This window comes from Thermobia domestica, chromosome 16, assembly GCF_964235325.1.
Source record: "Thermobia domestica chromosome 16, izTheDome1.hap1.1, whole genome shotgun sequence".
Lineage (NCBI taxonomy): Eukaryota > Metazoa > Arthropoda > Insecta > Zygentoma > Lepismatidae > Thermobia > Thermobia domestica.
Genome location: NC_137469.1, coordinates 122005910 through 122026377, shown reverse-complemented (window position 1 = coordinate 122026377; position 20468 = coordinate 122005910). Strand labels below are relative to the sequence as shown.

The following is a 20468-nucleotide window of genomic DNA, read 5'->3' as shown; positions in this document are numbered from 1 at the left end:
GGAACTCAACTCGAGAATATTACTTTTGACTCAATTCGAAACTCGACTTGAATTCGAGTCGAATTTTAGCTTGACTCGCGCCCATGCCTATGAATTAGAAAAAATTGTTACTTAATATTATTATGCTAAACTAATTATATAATAATAACAACGTTAGGTAAAATTAAAAATACAGAATATAGAGAAACATTACACTACATAAAATGAAAACACATGAACAGGAGGTGAATCAAAACTTGTCAGTAACTCTGAAATCGATACATGCTTTTTAAAGCTAGTTGTTCCAAACTATAATCAACGGGACTTTAGGATGAGCAAACTGATCTAAAAGAACTCTAATATTACATACCATCAACATTACATCAATAAAATAGGCCTGCTCATCAGAACACAGTTTATTCGTATTAACCCGTTACTGTATATCGTTAGTTATGACCCCCTAGTTGTTGATAAATATTTTCCGCCGGGGCACCACTTTACTTTTTAATTCTGTCCACTATCATCTTCAGATTTTAAGAAAAGGTATTCTTTCAAATGTTCGAACAATAAAGTATTTCCGTTCTCCATCTTCATAAAAACATCAAAGTAAAATAGACTACCGGTACCATTGCACTCGTAGTTCACTCACTGAATGTATCGATTTGGAGCTGTCAAAATCTACGACAAAATCTTCCAAGTGCTTTCAATCAGTACACGTGATTTCCCTGAGGCTGTCCTCATCTTCCAAAAACAGCAAGTGGAACTGTCTGTTTCTTTGTGTGTCAGTGACTGACTGTCGGTCACTGTCATACGTAGTTCATGCTCCATTGTTCCATTCTGAGAAATTCACTTACAGGAAAGAAACATTTGTTTCCGAATTTTTTTTTTACATATATTGTAGTTACTCATCCTAAATGTAACGCGAAAAAAGTAACGCAAACTAGGTACGTTACTTAAAAATTTGTAACGCGTTACCGTTACAGTTATTTTTGAAAAAATGTAAGCGCTACTAGGAAACGTTACTTTAAAAGTAACGGGTTACGTTAATTCCCAAGACTGGTCCACGCTAATAATGTCTGAAAAACTTCAATGTAATGTTTTACTTTATTTGATTTACTAACGTAGCCCATTGTGAATCAACTCATCTGTAACAACAGTAATCAAGTGTTGACTTCCTGAGCCGCATCACGGAATCGATATTTCGAGAAAAAAAGTCGTGAAGAGCGCAGCTTTAGCGGGGAGTAGAAGCACACGCTCGAAATTTGAATCGAGGGATTTTAAATATTTGGCCTTCGATTTGATCTTGATGTCAGAAATCGGGACTAGCAACAATGTATTACTTGTTTGATATGCTAAAAAAGTATGCCTGGTTTAACTGATAATTTTAGTAGTTTTCATAAGACTGAACTAGGTTTTTTTGCAACCTGTATGTAATAACGCAGTGGAAGATTTCAATATGAGTGGAAAAATTAAGATAGGCTTGTGATCATGACTATCGCTCGGGTCAAATTATTAACTAAGTAAACCTTGGAGAGCTACTGGGACAAGAGCGAGTACAACATTAAACACGTTCAGAAAGGTTCGGTCGGTGGGGTGTGTATATGTCAGACAATATATACGTACATAGTTATTGTCAGTAGATTTATTAAATTAATAAATCTCTTATTTATAACAGATGTCATATATATATATATATATATATATATATATATATATATATATATATATATATATATATATATAGATAGATAGATAGATAGATAGATAGATAGATATAGATATATAGATAGATATGGGGGTAAGGCATTATTGTCTCATTTTGAAATTTGCACCTTCAGATTTTGTCTTGATGGCCTAATTTTATCCCCCCCAATATAGATTATCTAATTCGCATACTGGTCTCTTCATAATCTTAATGATGAGTATCGTTATATTCTTAGTGATAGATATGTTCAGTTGATATGCCTGGGCTCTGCCCATAAAATCTAAAAGTACAAATAATGTCTTAAAAGCATTAAAAGACAAAACCAATTACATTCCGAACAGACAAAGGAAGTGAGTTTACTAATAAAACATACTGAAGTACTTGAAGGAGAACAAAAAATATTACAACTAAAAATCCTGATATAAAGACTAGTATTGTAGACCGTTCTAACAGAACTCTAAAAGCAAAAAGTGTGAAAGTATTACACGAAGCATCAAACCTATTATTATGTAAATGTAATACCTATTCTTGTGAAATCATACAATGAAGGTTATCAATCAAGCATTAAAGCGTCACCTGCAAACGTTTTTCAAAATAACCTATTACAAGTATGGCATAATCAGTATGATAGTAAAATGAAAATAATAATCCGGATTTTTCAAAACATCTTAAGATTGGTGATACAGTACGAATTAGTGAAACTAATCGTACATTTGATAAACGATACATGCAAAACTGGACTTGGGAAATATTTAAGGTGAAGAAGATAATACCTATAGATCCACCTGTTTATGAAATAGACAATTTAAACAAGGAACCACTGGGTGGATTATTTTATAGAATTACAACCTGTGACGTTATCAAGAACGTTTTACATATATAAAATCATATGCACAAGAAAAGATAACGGAAAATATATTGTTCATTGGAATGGATATCGTTTCGACTCTTGGATACCTGTATCATCCCTAAAGATCAGGAAGTACAATGGAACCTGATGGAGATTTTTATGTTACGCTTCGCAGTAAGAGTTTTATGGAATATTTTCCTAATAACACCTTAACATTATACACTACTAAACCTCATCGAAGAATGGAATTTTGTGAAAAATGGGAAGTGTCTATTGTTGAGATTCATTATCCTCATTCTTATTAAATATTAATGAAAAAATAATAATTTGTTTTACAAACAGTGATGAATGGAAGTTTGTAACTATTCCTGTTATATTAGAGCTGATAAAGATAATTAATACACACAACATATTCACAAATTTACATATTTCCTACATTCGTGAAAGTAATACGTTTTGTATGACGTCTTCATAGATGTGGAAGTTGTATTATCACCAAGTGTTAGTGCGATGTTGGGATTTGATCCGAACGTTGATTTAAAGGATATGCAATACGGCCAAAGAGTTCCAAAATTACGTTTAGGACTTCCATCTACAATGTATGTATATTGTAATAAAATTCAATCCGTATTTCTTGGAGATACAATAGCAACATTATTACGTATCATAAATATGAATACTGTGAATCATACATTTGGAAGCAATGGATATAACGTATTTACCATCATTTTTCTTCTCTCTCGTGTAAATATTATTGTTATTATCGTCAATAAATAGTTTGCATTCTTCTTTGATTTAAAGAAATGTTTTATTTGTTTATCCATTTCCTACATTTTATGATCAAATATATGATCAAATATATTTTATATACATATTTTGTACCTTTTAAAAAATCGTTGCATTAAAGAATTTCATACTATTAAAAAATCCAGGACTTTTTTACTTCAATGACGTAATCATATAACTAATAATAATGAATTCAAATACTTAATAAGTCTTTCTTCCTTAAAATTATGTGAATTCAATACTATAGTTGTAGTTGTAATAACATAAGATTGTTTTAAAACAATATTAAATATTTTAAAAAGTTTTCTTTCAAAATACAAAATTGTAATATCATACTTAAGATTTCTATAATAAAGAATTCAAACACGAACTTTTTTCATTTAAAAACAACTCAAGTATGTGAATTCATTATTATAAATAAGACTTATAGTATACAAGGAAATGATAGGATTTTTCACAAAACATGAAAACAGAGCTCCTTCGTGGCTAAGCGTTTAGCGTACGTGCCTTTGGCGTGGGAGACGTGGGTTCGATTCCCGGCAGGAGCTCATGTGGTTCAGATTCCACGTTAAGTCAGTAGGTCCACGTTTCATATAGCCTCGCTGCTGAACGGGACGTTAAACTCAGAATCAACTCCACTCAAAACGTAAAAACAATAGTAAACTAGTAAAACAAAAAATCCTATCATATTTAAGGATATTAAACGAACACAAAACACAAATTTTCTTGTAAATAAAACATTTTAATTTCACTTTTTGTTCTATTAAATGCACTAAATTTATTACTACACTGATCAGTATAAATGAAAAATCCATTTTCTTCTCTACTAACAGAAGTACACATCATCAATACCTTCCAACGGTTGAGTATCGGTTTCCCCCACCATGGCTGTGTTTGTACACTATCAAATAATTCATCCCTAATTGATTCTATGAGTTTTTGTGTTTGCAGAATATTTTGATTTGCAATTTTAATCTTACACCATCAATGTTTACATAACCATTCTTATTATCAAGAGAGACACTTAGAAAACTGACGTTCATTCCATTAATAATACTCTGATCACCCACACATGTGTGAAATCCAGCAAATCCTCTACATGTAAGACTGCGATTGTACATAATTGCGAATAGCATCTGTACAAAAGTCAAATCATTCACGTAGCAGAACATTGCAAGCGTTTACTGTTTTCACAGCATGTTCAATACACGGTAAAATTTACGAGAAATAAAGCCAATTACTTGAGTTTAAGTACACATTTGTTTCGAGGAGCATGGAGTGTTTTTCTTCTCTAACATCACTAATTTTTCACCCATTAGTTTTTACACCATCAGTTCGTTATTCAGTTCAAGAGATTTTATAAATGTAATTTCCACTTAAGAATTTAAATAATCCGAAACAAACGGGGTCAAATGTACAAGTTTCTCCCATTCTGCCAAATATAACCTCAATCCAAACACAAGCCCTTTACCAATAGGAATTACTGGCTCAAATGTCACTATCCAGTCCAAAATAAATTAATTCGGTTTTCATTGAATTAAGACCATATTCAACATTTAATAAGTACTCTTTCTCAGTATCCATAGTTGATGCACAAGCACTCATGTTACTACAGTAGCTGATCAACACAGAATAACGTCACTATGCATACAGATATCTGTGCACACATGAAGGGAAGGAAGAGGAGAGTGCGGAAGAAAAGGAGGAACAATCCTGTTTCATCTTGTTTGTACATATCCCATACACTTACGAAGATGCAAACTCAGTAAAGTCAAGATCGTGCATGTTACATCCAGATAAATTAATATTGATTCCTTTATATGTTAAACATACATTTCCACTTTGCAAATGCGATAATAATGCACCGTTATCTGCTAATTTTTAGTAGACCGTCCTGGTAAAATAACTTTTTCGCCTCCTTTAAATGTCACACAGGCATTCCTTCCATATATCGCTGTAACTATCTTACAGTTTACAATACAAAATGGTACGCCAATCTCGAAATCACGCATCTTTGTAAATGGTTCCAATGATGGCATATTAAGCTTATCTAATAAATTCATTGACGATGATATCTTTAATTTGATGTATCTTCCTTCACAACAGCTGCTAACACATTGATCTACACATACACATACGTCCCGTCTATGACGTCATCATCCTATTATCCGCTACTTTTCATCACGTGATCCTACATCAGGTATACGTTCTAAAACACAGGCAAACACACACATCACGTGAATCATTACTTCCGTTAAGAGAATAGCTATGAAACGCTATATTCCCTTAGCAACAAATCTATTTCACTATGGATCATAAGGCTAAATTCGACGGAGTCACACACACACCTCTTTCACAATTATACACTAGAATTCCTAGCACGTGGGAACCGAAGGCCAAATTCGATGGAGTCGAGTAACAAATCCAGTTCCAATGGGAACTTCCGGTTTTTCGTAAATCACAGGCGTCTACGAAATGTGCGGGTCCTAACACTTAGCAACAAACTGGTCAGAACTGTCCGAAGTTCCTGGATTCTACTGGTGTTAACTAAAAATAGTAAAATTTTAACATACGACGTATCATTTCCTTGATACATGAGTATTTTATTTTTATTAGTTTATTTCTTTAAACCTGTTAATACCTATATGTCACTTTATATTATAATCTCTCTCTTTCTCACCACTCGCACACACATAGCTATATATATCCAGGAAATCTGGTGAGATAATGTATTTCCGGTGTTGGTATACACTATGTTATAGTCCCCCTATCTTTTTGATAACAGTGTATTCCGGATATAGATAATGATAAATGTTAGTTGGATGTAGTGAAAGAGGAGTATCATATAAATAATAATAAATAATACACAAGATCGGTGTCGGAAAACTCGGCGTGGCGCCGAAGCGCGAACGGAAAATATCCGCGGGCGCGTGACGTCATTGAAAATTTTTCTTTAAATATTACTGTTAAAATTTGAGTATATGGTTTTTTTAGCCATGGGCAAGCATTAGTTGGTTGAAAAACTTGTTGTGAAGTGAAAGTCTGACGATGAGAATGATACATCTTGTAAAAAGAAAACAAAGACAGAAGGCCATCCAGATTCTCCGGATTCATTATTTAATGAAACCCTATTAGAAAGATATGCAAATTAGATACTGGAGAAACTGACGGTTTACCTGATGACGAAGTGTACGAGTTTTCGGAGGATCTGTTGGAGTATGAGGCGGAATCACACGAAGCCGTGGTATCAAATGTGAATACGTCGGCACCATCACCTGTTGCATCGGAATTAGCTTGGAACTGTAAATGTCGTGAAAACTATGTGGATGTAAACTGTGTTAGGGATTGTATTGTGAAATGGATTCCCAATGGTAATGTGATATGTTATGCATGTTATTGGAATGATACATTTCAGTGGGCTCATGGTTTTATTTTGACGATGATATTTTAGGTATACGTGCATGGTCTGTGTTGGTGAGTTCTTGTGTACAGGTCGAATCGTTTTATATTTATGGATTAACTCATGCTATTGGTCCATTAACAAAAGACTATTTTAATATTACATATGGTGAACTGGGATTGATATAAATGCAATATCTCATACGCATATTACTTGAAAAAGACCGATTTAATCCTCAGTCAATGTGACTGAACTGTGTTAACAAAATGTCTTGTGAAAATAGTATGTGTATTTTGTAGATCAAATTAGTGAACTGTGTGTTTTGAAAACTATAAACATATACTTACTCTTTAATCCAATTGTAGTGCATCCTCAGAACATTGGCGATTATGCAGTGCAGTAATTATCCAATGAAATAACTTATTCATTTGTTTGACGTGTTTGAAGAAAGACATAGTAAAACCCCAAGTATAAACTTTATACGAAAGACGCGTGAATGTTTAAAGAACACTGAATTTCTGGACAAATTATTCCATTTTTTGCAACGTAAACATGAAATATCATCATGTGTTAATGAATACATTATTGACATACAGAATTTTTAAGATTTTAAAAAATGAATTTATTATTCGTGAATTTTGTTTAACTGCATGCGATGATACATGCATTGCTTAATAAAATCACCAGTTGAATATAATTTACTACCGTTAGGTTGCAAAAACAAATTGATTGGTTAACATTAAACTAATACGGACTAAGTTGGAATGATAAAATCGGTTACACTGTATCACATATAAGTAACCTTGTATATCAACTATGTAAACAAGATGCAACCCTTTATTGCAAAGGTGCAGAAAAGTCAGTTTGGATTAAAAGGATTTTTGCATTAGATAACGTTATTGATTTAGAAAATAAAATATGTCCATCATTAAACACATTGCATGCGAATATATTTAATGATTTGTGTTAGTTTCATGAACAAAATATCAAACTTAAGAAAAAATTAGGATGTGCGTTTCGTAATGCACAATTGTTGTTGCCGGAAACATGTAGGATGTACAGCATTAACTAATGCATTTGGAAGAATGTAGTTTTTTGCTGCTGTTGTAAATAGACAAGATTTAAAATTATAAATAAAAAATTTTGTTAATCTAATTTACTTGTTTTTTCTACTTTAAGATATTGGTTACATGATTATATACAATTTTATCATTTAGTTTAATTATTTTTATTGAATAAATTTAAACATGCTTCAAAACCTTTCTTGCGTACAATATGATGAATAAAGTATAAAACAAAATATCCATACAAGATTGAATTTCCATCTCGATATGCGGAACTGTTTGTATAATGTATTTTACAATTTTTATATAAAACGTTCTTATTTATTTTGCAATTGGTAATGCCAGTCTATGAAATGGCCTTTTCCATCAATGAATACACACACGCAATGTGAACCAGTAGAAGTAGAACTGTCCAAGTTCATTGCAGGTCTACCCGGTCGTTGCACATTTTTAATTATTCTATCAATTGCATTAATTCCAGTAACACTTGCACCAGTGAGTTTATCATGAAGTAACACTTATTATATAGTCCGTGTACATGAGTTTTCTTTCTTGAAACACATCACATTTTATACACACGTACGTATGTTGGGAGACAGTGACGTATATGAAATATTCTCATAAATTCAAATAACATGTTGAAAATATTATTGAGATATTTTTAAACTTACTAATAATCATCAATGGTGCTAACGCCAGGAAAATACTTTTGATACACTTCATGGTATGACACCTTGCAACTCAACAATCAGGCAGTATATTACAATATAAAATGTCTAACGCACATTTTGTACCAGTAGAACACATGTAATTTAAATGATTAGAAGTTTACACTTATACTTCTTTTAGTAAAATGATTTTAAAAAGTATTATCGGTATATTCCTATCTTTATGCATTTGAATTAGGGAATCGAACTGTGCATAATAAAGTTATAGGTTCAGTTACATTTTCAGAAAAACAAACTGACATTTACAGGTTCATCATGCACAAGGTCCCAAGTGCAATCATCTAATGTTGCTGTACGTGATAGGATAAATGCATAAAGAGTATAGCAGTGTGGATATTCTTAAGGAGTAATATTATGTGCATCATCTTTATAATATAAACTAGTACCGGAAAACAGAGTAGTAACTTATAAGGTACAAATCATTTTTAAAATCGGGGAAAGGGGATTGGGAGGAAAAGATTTTGATCCGACCTGTAGCTGCAGTTTGTTAACGTTAGTCTTGAAAATGAAATGGATTTAGTTCAGATTTTCCATTAAATGGCGAATTAGAAACGAAACCAATAACAAGGCTTTTAGGTACGCTACCCAGGAAAATATTATTAAGATTGTATGAATTAACATTTGGAGGAGTAGTATAAGATGTAGTTTGAAGTCTTGTGAGGACATTTCCTTCTTTCACGAATCATTTTAGTATTAAATTCCATTGCTAAATGGGGTGCAACATCTATACGTCGAATAGCATCTTGAAAAGCATCTTCAGTACGATGTAATTTTATACAGACCTACTTTATATGCAAGTGCTCGTGGCAATCCAGCAATATCTGTATACAGTCGACCATACATTTCAAACGATTTACTATTTTTAATATAATTAGCACGTTGAAAATTTGTATTATCAGCAGTTAATGTATCGAATTGTTTAGCAGTATCTGTAACACATACCTAATTTCAAATGTGTATTAGTAGCATCACGGGAATAATTTAATATTTTAAGGTATGCACGATAAGGATAAAATCCTGATGAAGAAGTAATTAATTTATCATTTAATGAAATGTCAATTTGACTAAATAATGAATGTAAAAAATTGTTGGTGCTACTACATCATTTTCACCTAGAGACTTACCATCGGGTTTTGTAATTTTACAACGAATATAAAGATATATATATAATTGCAATAGTGTATGAATAAATTCAACTGTTTCACCCGGAATAAAAATTCAATATGACCATCAGAAGTTAATGTGGAAATTGGACGATATAGAGAATTGATTGAAGACTCAATTGCAGTTTGTCGTTGGAGTACTAAATAAATCAAAATCATTGGTGCAACATTCTGCACTGCTTGAATTAAGTAATGCTATTATGAAATATCTCTAACACGAGTTTTCCCTTTTGCTTTTACTTTTGTTTGTGGGCTGATGTTTTGTTGTAGGTCCAAAGGAAAGAATTGGCGGAGCTTTACGTTTGCGTGCACGTCTCTTAACACTTCCAGTTAATAACTGACAAACTTTCTTAACAGCTTTTGTCTTTAACGTGTCACGACCTTCTTTTGCACGTACGCGAACAGATTCCTTAAACGGTTTATCTTCTAATACATCACCCGCTACTTGTATTCCCGTTTGTAATGCTTGACGACCTAAAGTTTTTGCACCTTGTTTACGAAATCATAATACTAAAAGAAATAAGCCTTGGAAAAAGCTACCTACACCGTGTCTCACTTGATATACAGGTCCTGAAAAGTATGGGATACCGTGTCGGTAATGTCGTATAAATTGAATGTTTTAATTAAATAAATTATATTTTATTAGGAGAGCGCTTAAAATGAAGTGTTATACTCAGTGTCCCATAACTGAATGGCAAATTTTGCCCTGCATGATCTTTTAACAGTATTGCAATAGTGTTGATTGAAAATTTTGCAAGTTGCAAATAATGAATATATTGAAATGTTAATGTTCGCACTTTACGGTATTTAATATTTGATATTGTTGCAATTCGTAATAATGGTGCTTTTGTATCATCTAAAAACTGATATTGTATGATATCAGTATAAGTAAAAATTTGATGTGGATAACCAATATCAACGTACGATTGTTTAATTCCGCGAGAATGAATAACATTTTTATGGAATGAATAACATGTCGAGGAAAACCTAATTGTAAAGCTAATGTTGATGACAATGTAACCGATACAACGCGTTCACTACAATCTACTTGCACAATAGTTAATCGAGAAAATTTTATCTTTTGATAATTTAATTCAATATGATGTACAGACGGATAATATCCACTTACAATTCTACTTTTTTGCAGTTCACCATTCTTTAGTTGATACCAAGTACTATTTTCACCATCGTTATTATAACATGTTAAATAAACATGTAATTCACTTAATCTTACATATCAATTGGTTTCTGATAATTGAATATTATTTTTTAGCGGATTTATAAAATGTAACGGATTATTTTTAGGATACAATCGGTAGTAGCATTTGAAACTAGTGTGATGTAAAAACTATCATTTATACTTTGAGAAATCATTTTCCTTTAAAGTGAAGTGTCAAGTATGAAGTTCCAATTTTAAACCGTGTTCATCTTTTAAGTTTATTTCAATCGTGTTAAAATATGATTTTTCAACTCTTACATACTGTGGCGTGTGAAATAGAAAATATTTTACATGCCCATGTTCATTATACGCACTAACTTTACGAGGTATCGGATCAATATTTTCTTGCTGTTTACACTATCAACACAAACAATAATGTTTGGTATATTATACTCTAAATTACATGGACATTTTGCGCGTGTTATTAATGGAACTTCTACATTAGAAGGTTTTACAAAAATAGTATCGTGAAGCTCGGTTGTATTTTCATTTATGAATCCAAGTAAATGCAATCCGTATGTTACGCCAATTATACATTGATCTTTTAATTTTAAAGAATTCTTAATGTTAATTTGATTTTTATTTTTATATTTTATTATGCGTACATGTTTCGGAATCATATCTAAAATAGATTGAACGGAACAATAATATCCTGCTGTTATATCAATATCACTAATTTCATCACCAATGACGCTTTGAATTACAATTCTTCGTTTTCCGGAACATTATAAATGCTAAATGGTATATTAAGTTGTGTTAGTGCAACATACCATTCAGCTTCACCTAAATGAATAGGTTGTGCAAGCTTTACTATAAGTGATGACTATTATTACTAAAAATCTCTCTACTAGCATTTGAAGGTAGAGAAACAGAAATGTTTTATTGTTGAACTCATTTTGAAGACCGAACAGAACTTGTTTTAATCCACCAATTCATACTTGACGGATAACCTAACCATTTTACATACATTATATCTTTCTTTCGTTATACGTTTTCAATTAAACATGTTTTTTAATTAAGACTTACTTTTTGTTATTCTTGGGTTCAAAATATACCTTTAATTTCTTCCTCATTCAAATATTTTAAATCACACGTAAGAGAATTTGTCGGAATACATTTATCAATGATAGAAATTTCCTGTGACCATTTTGGTAGATACGCTTTTTCAAACTTATGTTTATATTTACTAACACGTACATAATTATCAGGATGAAATTTACACGTAAATTTCTTTTTATTCATTTTATCTCCGTATAACGTATTCCAAACTTGATCTACATTAGAATCATTTACATTTGCAGGTGCCATTTTAATACTACTATGATACGTGTGCTTATATTTTTTTACAAATTGATCTAAAACATCTATATAACGATATGTATTTCTAGCAGTAAAATAACGGTACAATTTTTCTTTTAATGTACTTATAAACCGTTCTACTAATGCACATTTAATTTCCGAATGCACACTATAGTGGTTAATTTCATATTCTTTAAATAAGTTTTACATGCCGATTATAAAATTCTGTACATAAAGCAGTTTGTAGATTAAAGACGGGTAGTTTAAAACTTAAAAATTTTTGAGATTGCTTTTACCATTTCTGGCCCTGTTTTGGTTTTTAAGGGAACACCATACGCGTATCGTGAAACAATATCTATGGAACAAAATATATTTATAATTTTCACAATTTTACCATTTTCACATTTTATAATCTTTCCCATTTTTAAATATATTTGCTGCTATTAACGGAACTTCGTGATTTTTTAACTTTACTGTGTGATTTTTAGTACATGGGTAGAAATAAATTCTCGCTGTACATTAAGATCATCTAATAAACTTTAAAATTCATGAATGCCTATTGGGTTTCTAGATTATTTCCGTGTACGTACATCATTTATTAAATCTATAACATTAGAACCCGGTATTGTTTTTCCTTGAATACGTACTGTTCCGGATTGATCCCAATGAATTTTGTTGAAATTTGTTAACTGTTATAATAGATGTTTCCTTCGTTGTTTTCGGTACTGATTGTAAAATATTAGATACAAAGGGTAAAATAGAATTATTCTTTTCTTCAGTTGTTGTTTCAAGAACATCTTTTTCAATAATGCGTAATGTGATAGGATTTTGTGAAACAGTGGAATTAATATTTAAGTACTGTTGCAATGCTTGTTGATACAATTTCCATTTTTTATCAATACTAAGATCATTACGTTTTAAAACATTCATTTCTTCATCTAAACGAGCTTGATATGAATCTATTGATTTCATATTTGCATACATTGGTTGCATAGAATTTTCAGGAACTGATATCATTTTACGAAATTGCAACATAACTACCTTCCCAATAAACTACTTGCTACTGCACCAAGTAATGATTCTAAGATTAATAGTAAATTGCTCCACCTTTTTGTAATTTTCTTTTTCTTCTTAAGTGATGTGCGTTAAGCAGATAAAGCACGCAAGATCTTTTTATGTCTACGTAAACATTGCTTCTGACGCGAATTCAACGGATTTCCCTTTAATTGTATTTTAGCAACTTGTGAATTAGTACGCATTAAATCACCAGACGCATGTTAAGTCATTTGTTTTCGCTTTGCACTTTTGCATTTGCACAAAGCAAGGAGACTACCAATGTGTTGTTTCACCGTCAACATCTTGAACTAAACTAAACGTAAACTACTGAATTACTGTCCTACATTAGCATACACATGTAGTGTTTCATCAGGAAAAATATTTGTACGCAATCGTAATGCATCACTTATTTTTTGCGTTAAATCAAATAACAAATAAACGATTCACAAAACAGGTTTTACCTGTACCTGAAGAACCAGCTATTAAAATAATAGTAGGACGTCGAAACTTTAACATTCTGTTTTAAACTGAATGCATACAACAAATACTTTACTTGATATACATACTCATTCAGACCAAATAAATTAAGGAAATAAATTAAGATAATAAATAAATAAATTTTTATTAATTTACACCAATAGAATGTATTATAGTCTGCACAGCAAACGGTCCAACTAAAATTCCTTAGGAATTTTAATATGATCACATTCACAGTGTTCGGTTAAGAATGTTACTACGTTCACACAGTATGTGTTTTTATGAGTTTCTGCAAGAAACGAACAAACAAAATAATCACAACGTAACTGCTTTTATGAGCTTCTATAAGAAGCGCTCCGTTAAAGAAACTTACGAATAATTAACACATTGCCACTTACAAGTCACTAAAATTACTGTACATACTGCGCATACGTAAAATTGCTAACCATAAGGTAAATTTCGTGTCTTAAATATAGGTCCAGTATAATGTAGGTCGTCAATTGGTTTTCGTTTTTTGCTTACCTCTTGGTGAGTTTTCGTCTCTTTACGTGAAAAGATCCTGAACCCCTGTTTTCGTATAATACTATTTGGATTCTCTATAGTTGTTGAATTCATTTCACCACTGACAAGTGTATAGAAACTCTCGAAGTTTATTTTTTGAGAAGTTCTATCATTTAGTGTAATTCCACTAATTTTATGTATATATCGGAATTCCCCAGAGGCGTTTTTTAGCCTAATACTGTAATTTTTCGGCCCTAATTCAATAAATGTTACAAACTCCCACGCTTCTTGTATTTCATCAGTCAGATCACCCAAATAGTTTCCAAGTTTTAACGGAGGTTCTTTATCTTTTCTGCACGTAAACATAATACTGTCAGTGTCGTAGTAAATAGCGTCATCAGGTTCTACAGGTACAAGCAAGTCATAATTCTAGCCTGGCCCATGAGGTAATAAACTCGGCAAGTATGACGTTGGAAAATTCCAGAGGCACATTCTGTTTCCAGGTCTTTATAAGTGAGAATAATATGTTCGTCACCAACTGGAATAACACTGAAGCTCATAGCGCCGTGTTGTAAGATATCTATGGAGCTCTGCCCCACTATCAACAATCACACACTGCGTCATATCTGTACGTTATCCCCATTTTCCGTATAAGGAAATGAAGTACAACTTTCCGCATTGCCTAACTCCAGGTTTCGTCCTAATATTTTCTTTATTTTATTTGACGCATAATAATCGGCAATGTATTTTTGTCGCCAGTTTTGCACCAAGCAGGGTAGCCTGAAAATTCCTGCTTCATTTGAAGAAACGTATTCACATAGTTCCGGAATAAACTACGTGAATTCCGATCTTCAGAACGCATAAGTACCAATTCCCAGATTTCATATATTTTGACGATTTGATAACAGCTTTCAAGAGCACGTTGAAGCTCTGGTGTACAAAAAGTTCCAGTCATTGCGCGCTCAGAATCGCTATGTGTGCAATTGTGAATAATTTCTTCTTCTATACATGAGCTACAAAGTCCAAATAGTAATCGACCTTGTGCCACGTACGGGAGAACGGTAAAAAAGTTGTTTTGGAGCCAATACGGTATATTTTATAATCCCATTTGTTTTTCCCATATCTGGGAAAACGCCCCTTATGTACCTTAGGTGGTCCCACCGGAAGAGATTTCCTTGCCAACACATGGAGTATAACGATGTAATATCGTAATATTTTATCGTTTCATTGTCCGTACAATCCACATACAAACGAGACATGTACGTCCTGCGTTGTAGCAACTCTTAGGAATAAGAAAGTCCCTTGCATTAATGCAATGTTCTAAGGAACTTTTGGAATTCTACATCTGTGCGTCCTTTAGCATCTCAAGAGCACTCCGATATCTCATACAAATTCATTTTTAGAATTTCTGTGAAATATTTACGACGGAGTTCCATATGTTTGTACCTTTTTTCGAATGTGTTATATGGACCATGCGCATTATCTACTACATTACGTTTATACGGGAAAGAAACCTTACAGTCATGCTAGAAACAACCCATGAATTCAAAACAGCGTTAAGCCCTGCGTGGTATCCGTCAATATTTTACCTTCCAAAACATTGTTCTCCATTTCGTACAGCATGCTGGATTTTTATACCCAATTCGTGTTTAATATATATTCAGTTTATTTCTTTTTCACTGGTTTTTGTTTTATGCTGGAACGCAAAAGGTGGTATAACAAAGATACTTTCTTCTGGAAGATGTGATGTACGATACGTTTGCGTGGCTAAACTTGCAATCGTTGATGAAACAAGAAAACATTGTAATCTATCCGTTTTCTTTTCTATAATATTATTAAATTTAAAAGCAGTTGTAAGAATTCTCACATCGTTTTCACAGTATTCCAGCATTTACTTTTGAAAATTAAATTGCTCTCCCAATCCCACATGTTGTTTGTGCCATGCCTCCAACCCTGTTTTTCGTCAGTACTTCGCGATTCAGGGTCATAGTATTCTATTCCGGATAGGGTCCTACATAATTTTGATTCTCCAAAGTATTAGACAATTATGGGATATCCCTTTAAATTTCCAGAAAGGCCTAATGGGATATCGCTTCGGGATTTTTGACAGCTTCACCCCGAGGAAAAGGAAAGGATCTCTAAAAATCGTGGGACTCAATGCGAGATTTCAAACAGAAGATGCTATTAAAGCGCGAAGCATTATGTGCCACTACGTAAATCATAATAGAGGTCCATCTAACAAAATATGCGTAATAAACTCATCCATGGTTCTATAGGAAAACTATTACCGTTTTCATCACCCCATGTTTTGCAGGGTTCATCAATGTTTTTCTTTATGCATTCATGGCAAACATCTTTAAGGCCAACTAGGGAAACTTCATGTTCCCGCTCCCCACGTTTATTTTCCGGCTTGAGCATGGTTTCTACGTTATAAACAATATAAAGAAACCCATTGATATGAGTTGATTTCAGTTTCTCACCTAACATATGTGACCTTCCTGTACATGTTCACATGTACTACAAAAGTATTCATCACATGTATGATCCGATTTCCAGCTTAAATCATAAATTGCATTACAGTTGGTGCAAACTTTAACATATTCACACACACTTTTGCCAACTTTATTACCTTTTAAGTGATTCTCAAAACATTCACCCCTAGTAAAGTATCTGTTGCATGCATAACATTTCATTTTATATATGTTAATATCTTGTTGATGACAATGTTCACAAGATGAACACACTACTTCACAGTTGTGTACGCCTTCTTTCATCATAACCAACTAAACAATGTAAACAATACTTTCTACTTAAAAATGAAGTAATGGTTCTAATCGGTTAAAATGACCAATGGTTCCACTTTCGTCATAATAGATATAAATGGGTTTTGCCCCCTGCATATCTGCTCGTTGTACTTCTGTTTTTGGGTAACGTACTCTAAATTTCAGTAGTTTCCGGAACTTTCTCATAAATAATTTGATAGTTCGGACTCAAATGTTTTTTGAAATAATTCATCATTAAAATCACACCCATTTTTCGCTTTAAAGCTAACATCTGCACGTGTACAGAGGGCAATAGCTCTTTCTTTTAATGTGTTTCAATCTGGGTGTGTTAAATTGCTTAAATTTTGGCGGCTTTCAGTATGTTTAGCTATGCCCCAAGCAATACTCTGGCAAACAAAGTTTCTCCGTATTGATTCCCCGAAAATCTACTAAATGCTGAACTAAAAATTCGTTCAGAGGTAAATATTTGCTCAGTGAGTAATTATTACTTCTACTTTTTCCAGCACCAAACATCACGTTTACTATGTGAGAACGAAACAGGATATGTTCACCTAAAAGGAAGTCTTTATAACTATTTAACACTAGTAATGTAAGATAATATGGATTGTGCAGAAATATCTTTGCGGCGTCTCCATGGAACATACATTGCCTTGTTATCCTTACTATTCGAGGAATCAATGTACATTCCAACAAAATCATTAGGTCTCGTATCAATAAGCACATTATTTAATGCGAAGTTCATTAGGTTTCGAATAGAAACCGCGGGATTTATGATGTCTTGATTTCCCCTTGGCCTTACCGCAATTTCATGTCCCACGAAGTTAAACTTAGTGAAATTTTTCTGCAGCACTTCGAAGTTAGCTTCCCCTCTATTTTGAAGATATCTTTGTGCGCTACGTTGCACCATAGTGACAGAGCCAGACTCCCGGGGTGTGGAGACCTAATGCCATAACCCCGAGTATCGCGTGAACATTGTACACTTAATTGTTCTACTTCTTCAGCTACAACATTTACTTGATTTTGTCCAATTTTAGATAGTTCATTAAACAAGGTTTCCACATGGTCTGATGTTCCGTATTCATCACGATTCAGAACAGTGGAATTTTTATTTATATGTGTACCATCTGCCTCGTTAATTGTTCATTAAGAATTCCATCAATTAAATTAAAATGTTTTTGAAGTATATTTTCCAAGGGTTGACTTTCTTGGTGGACCGAAGTTATGGGATTCTAAACAACTGATGGCATTACATTATTAACCGAAATAAATCGCGAAACATACTTACAAAATTCAGCTATCTCCACTACATTTATCCTATTAAGTTATCCCTGATTAAATTATTTTAAGTGTACAAATTTATCATGTGACCACTGGTACACGATTTGTTCACGGAAAAAATCATGTGTGAGCAAATCAACAATATCGTCACTAGACATTACATATTGTAAGACTACCGCCTGATTGTTTTGATAAAACTGAAAAAGAGTCGAAAGCAAGGTATCATACCTTTTAGTTCCCCGTACTCCCTGGCGTTGCTTATCCATGATTCGCAACCAAGTCTCCAACACGCGTTCCTTAGTGTGCAGGTCTTGAATAACAGCACCCAGGTAAATCCCATCAATTTCATTGAGGTCGTTTACCATCGATTCACCGAGAAATTCCATCTGTAAATATACATAAAATAATTTAAGTATTTTACAAACAAAATAAATAAATGCAATATATGTAATAGAATTTTGTTGAAAAAATCATCATAGCTATGCTGTACAGATATTAAAATTCATTCATTCTTTTAAAAAATTTCTTAGTTTACATGAGCTCAATAATTAAACTTGAAAAATATGAATGAAAAATAATAATACATTTGTTCGCTAAAATCGTATACATAAATGAACTAAGTACAAATAATTTTATTTCATTCTTAATACCTTATTTCATTCTTCTTTTAATTGTTCAAAATACTTGCATACATGCAAAATCTAATAAGTATAATTTTCAAAAAAGCACTTCGTTAACATTAAATATTTCTTTCAAAATCATCGTTAATAACAATTCAATGTTAAATGATCAATTATGTATAATATAAATGTACTTACGATCTTCCAATTTAATATACTCTCTGGTGGGTCTCAAATTTTTTTCTGCCTTTGGCGCTTTCTATCACTGCCTCTTGGCTCTCTGCCGTTAAAAATCTTTATGTATGTACAACTGCAAAAATACAGTTGATATTATTACTAATTTTTATGTATTAACTCTGACAACTTGTTTTATAATACTAAAAATATTAACTTAAATTTGCACAAGCAACAAAATACGTCATGCAGCTGTCCTCACCAGCAAATATATAACATTCCCTTAATAATGCGGTATATATACACAAGATAATAAACTGCATCAAACCAGTTTCAACATGTTTTAACAGCTGTGCTAACACAAATTACTTGTTTCACTGATAAAACACTTTTTACAACAGTGGGGTAGGAAAACAAAAGGAATACCACGCCAATGAAAATACTTTACTGACAATAAGGGGAGGAATACCGCATACAATCTTTATGCCGGCAATTAAACCTTTAATAATGGTAGGGAAAACAATATTTATTCGCAATTTTTTTAATATTTTCGAAACAGTTTCTCATTATGAGCCTCTTCAGAAGAGAAAATATAAATAAGGTGAGATTCCAAAATGATTTTGACTATTATCACACATTTTAGTATTTTCGAAACAGTTTCTTTTTATGAGATTCTTTACAAGCGAAAATGTGAATAAGATGAGCTTCTACAAGAAGCGAAATGTTAAAGACAAGAAACGAATAAAATAATCTCAGCATGCCTGCTCTTAGGAGTTTATATAGTAAAATAATTTTTTGAAAAGTTCACATTCATATTGTTCAGAGCTTCTATAAGAAGCGATCCACCAAAAAATAGGAAACAAATTATTTGTAGATTCATAATCTTTTACTATTTTGGGAATAATTCCTCTGAATTTTCTTTGAAAACGATTCAATTAAAAATTGCTACGGAAGCGATCCGTCAGATAATTATATTAATTAACGAGTGGTATTTTAAACAACGAAAAAATAAATAGTGAGCTTCTATAACAAGTGATCCGTTAAAGATAAACGATAGAATACAAAAGCAAAGTATACTTGGCATATGAGGTAACTAAATTTTAAAAAATAAAACATGGGTGATTTCCACATTATGTGTCTTGTCTTACAGAGCTTACCTTACATCATGGCTAGTAGTGGTTAGTATATTGCTTGGCAATTTTAATCGGTTTATAAAAGTTGTATAACATATGTGCGGTGCATAGTATACTTAGTCCACAAAAGTTAGTAAATGTGAAAATATCCTACCTTATATATGTAGTACATGTATTGCCAATGATTTATTTACCTTATGATTCAAATTTAATAATCCCTGTAAATGTTTTAGGGCAACTCAGAAAAATACGT

General features: G+C 32.4%; 1 protein-coding gene across 1 annotated transcript in view; it reads right to left on the bottom strand.

The window, feature by feature from the left end:
- Positions 1-4076: 4076 nt before the first annotated feature.
- LOC145673384 (structural maintenance of chromosomes protein 6-like) overlaps positions 4077-20468 on the bottom strand; it is a 228280-nt gene continuing 211888 nt past the window's right edge. Inside the window, exons 22-23 of the transcript XR_014128748.1 lie at positions 19107-19218; positions 4077-18674 (exon numbers count right to left, since the gene is read on the bottom strand). The gene's annotated coding sequence lies outside the window, so the exon portion shown is untranslated. The remainder of the gene's footprint in view (positions 18675-19106; positions 19219-20468) is intronic.